At 39.8% G+C, this 3,810-nt stretch overlaps 1 non-coding gene across 1 annotated transcript; it reads left to right on the top strand.

Moving 5' to 3' along the window:
* The first annotated feature begins 1,224 nt into the window (after positions 1 to 1,224).
* LOC119473267 lies at positions 1,225 to 1,331 on the top strand. Its single transcript, XR_005202465.1, has one exon. It is a non-coding gene; the product is annotated as a U6 spliceosomal RNA (small nuclear RNA).
* The last annotated feature ends 2,479 nt before the right edge of the window (positions 1,332 to 3,810 follow it).

Genomic DNA, 3,810 nt, shown 5'->3' with positions numbered 1-3,810 from the left:
TTAATTTGTACTACATCCTCCCTTTTAGCAGTGATTTCACTGCTAAAGTGTAGTGGTGTTATTTAAAAAAAATGTTTCCTGCCGCTTAAGTTCAGAGGGTAACTCAGGAATGGAGGCTTTTTCAACAATGAACCTAGCATCTCTTTATTGGCAGAGCCTCTGAAGGCCTGGTCTCTTCTTTGGAGCATTTTTGGTTTTTCACTTTTTTCTTTATTTTAGATGGCATTTTGCTCTTGTTGCCCAGGCTGGAGTGCAGTGGCACAATCTCAGCTCACTGCAACTTCTGCCTCCTGGGTTCAAGTGATTCTCCTGCCTCAGCCTCCCGAGTAGCTGGGATTACATGCACCCACCACCAAACCTGGCTAATTTTTTGTCTTTTAAGTAGAAATGAGGTTTCGTCATGTTGGTCAGGCTGGTCTCGAGCACCAGACCTGGATCACCTGAGATTAGGTGTTCAGGTGATCCACCTGCCTCAGCCTTCCAAACTGCTAGGATTATAGGCATGAGCCTCCGTGCCTGGCCTTTTTTACTTTCTTTAAGCAAGGACATCCATACCCCTTTAGTGGTTGGTATTGAATTCTTAAAACTGTCAATGACAACAGAAGTTACCTGTCAGAACAGAAAGAAATAAAAGAAAAACAAAATCTTATATTATGGATTATCTTTTTAAGCATGGGCCTGTGGACTGGCGTGTGGGCATCAGTGGAGATAGAAGTGTTCATGTAAAAAAACAGTTCAGCAATTTCCTCTTTTTTCTTTTTTTCAGACAAGGTCTGGCTCCATCATCTGGGCTGGAGCTTAGTGGTACAGTTTTGGCTCACCTCAACCTCTGCCTCCTGGGCTCAAGTGATCCCCCTGCCTCAATCTCCTGAGTAGCTGGGACTACAGGCCCATGACACCACACCCAGCTAACTTTTGTATTTTTTTGTAGAGACAGGGTTTTGTCATGTTTCCTAGGCTGGTCTTAAATTCCTGGGCTCAAGCGATCTGCTCACCTCAGCCTCCCAAAGTGCTGGGATTACAGGTGTGAGCTACCATGCCTGGCCAAGCAATTTCTTAGAAAGTTAAACCCTACGACTACCCTATGACTCAGCAAGTCCAATCCAAGGTGTCTACCTATGAGAAAAGAAGCATATGTTCACCTGAAGACTTGTATTTATCATAGCCTCAAGCTGGAAAAAACCCAAGTGTCCATTCCAGGAGGGTAGAACACAAACTGTGACAGTGCTGGCTTCAGCGGCACATATGCTAAAATTGGGGGGAACCAGAGAAGATTAGCGTGGCCGCTGCACAAGCATGGCATGCAAACTCATAAGGCATTCTTTTAATTTTAAAAATAAACTGTGGTATATCTGTATAATAAACAAATAAAATATGGATAAACACAACATGGGTGAATCTTGAAAACATTACGTCAAGCGAAAGAAGTCAGATACAAAAGAGTGCAAACTGTATGATTCCATTTACATGAAGCTTTAGAACAGGCAAACCTACTCTATGGCACTGAGGATTAGCACAGTGATTGCCTCTGGGTGGTGGTGAGTTGACTGGAAGGGACACATGGGAGCATTTGGGGCTGATGGAAATGTTTTCTGTCTTGACCAGCATTATGGTTATATGGATATACATTTGTCAAAATTCAAGTTTTATGCATTTTATCGTATGTAAGTGATCTCAATGTGAAAAGAGGAAAGAGCAAATTAAAATTAGTTCAGATTTTCTACTCTTGAAGCTCCCTAATTGATTAATGTGTGGTAGCAGTCAACACATTAGTGAATCATTATAGTGTGGAAAAATTTGGCTCTCAATCTAATGGCTTGTTTGTGCTCCCCAGGACTCTTAATCCATCACAAAGAATTTAAGACCCTAATAAATTAGTTGTAGCACTGGAAGAGGACACTCAGATACAATTCCTCACTTTGCCAGAATTGACAGATGCTATTTTGATAAGCAAAGGAGCCATCAGTTCAAGTAACTGGCCATTAGACCAAAGCAGGGTTTAGGTGAGTGGCATGTTCTAATTTGTTGAGAGTTGATAGGCTGGCAAGTTCACAAACTTTTTCTTTTCCACTCTTCATTGACACTACTTCTGTATCTAAAATGATGGGAGCGTTAGATGTATCTCCAGTACACCATGCATTTTGCTTCTGAAAGCCATGTCTGAAAACTCTACCAGATGCTTTGGCTGGTAGGAAAGGCACAAGGCATTTGGTTTCTCCTTGAACAGATGTGAGTAAGTGGTCCTCCTAGAGTCATGAGAATTAAGGAAATCTAGGAATATAAAACCAGAGCAGCAAGCAAGCTCCAGCTGTGTTGAAGTTAAAGGTTTGTGATTCTGGGAGTCTCAGAATCTTAGGAGAAGACCTGAAGATACATATGAGCTCTGATCTGTGGAGATGAGGTGTAATAAATAAGAGCGCTTTCTCTTTAACAGTTAAAAATGTTTCAATTCCTTATGTAATGTTCGGCTACATTTGTCACTGAAGTAAAATCATATATTTGAAGACTAGTGGGCCCTGGAAGCTTTGCTAGGTTATGTTCTTTCCTGTTTATTTCGTAAAAGCACTTGTTAGTCTGTTGGGGGGTTTCATTTGGAACCGCAGGAGTGTGTTGCAAACCAGACATAAACTAAATTACAGCATATGCAGCACTGACCCCTTACAAATGGAAAATGCATATTTTCAGCTGACCTGCTCCTCAGGTAACAAGATGTGGGAGAAAAATATTTATTGGAAATGATGTAATTGCCACCTTATTCTTTTTTAAAGCTGTGAAATTGTAATCAAACAGTATTGGTGGAGAGAATAGCAGAGAAAGCGGAGGGGAATGGAAAGATTTGATCCACAAGGCAGCTCCTTGAGAAACACGTGAAAGCTCTGGGGAGGTCAGAGGACCTTTCCTTGTGATTGACAGCTAGGGTGGGAGGGGAGAAGCGAAGACACAGGAGGTGAGGCTCACTGGAACACAGAGCGGCAGTCAGTGGGATGGGTAGAGGCCATGATGCCCCATAAATACCAGCAGTGTCATACTGTGTGTAAAATGAAACCACTGTGGTGACTGGTTGCACAACCAACTTGCAATTTGAGTTTATTCAATTTTTTTAAACAATAAAAGCTAAAAACACTTGACCTGCAATTCAAGGAGACTCAAGGAATTACAATGAGAAAAGCCATACATGAAAACATTTGTTTAAGTAACTCTTAAAACTTAAAAGTAATTGAAAACATGATATCTATACAATAATTTACGAAAGAGTTAAAAGTGAGGTTATGATTTTCTTGGGTAGAGCTGGTTTGCATTTGATTACACACCGACACTTGTTTTTATTACAAGGCCTGATAAGAAATAATGAAATATCTGTTGAGAATTTTAACATGATGAAAGCAGTGTGAACAGTACAATTTAGTGAATCGCACAGATTTGAGAATGAAGAACCTCTTTTATGAAAGTGTAAGTTATTTCAGACTAATTCAGTATTCAACATTATGTCAAGTAGGAGGGTGGGGGATGAGCATAGCTGTGTATGTGGGTTGTCAAACATTTTTTTAGTGTAGTGGAAAGGAGCTACCAAACGTTTAAAGTACAGATTGTTCTTATCTTATTAAATAATATTTCTTTTTAAAAGTAAATTTAAAACAAGATAATTTATCCACAGGAAAATGCACTAATCTGAAATATAGTTTGATGAATTTTTGCATAAATATTTATATAATTATCACTCCAGAAAGTTCTCCCATGTCCCTTTATAGTGAAAACCCCTTTGTATTCACAAGTTACCTCTCCTGATTTCTATCACCATAGATTAATTTT

Source organism: Cebus imitator, unplaced genomic scaffold (genome assembly GCF_001604975.1).
Source record: "Cebus imitator isolate Cc_AM_T3 unplaced genomic scaffold, Cebus_imitator-1.0 Scaffold143, whole genome shotgun sequence".
In the NCBI taxonomy this organism is placed as follows: Eukaryota; Metazoa; Chordata; class Mammalia; order Primates; family Cebidae; genus Cebus; species Cebus imitator.
The sequence above is the reverse complement of the archived record's forward strand: the minus strand, read 5'-3'. Positions and strand labels throughout refer to the sequence as shown.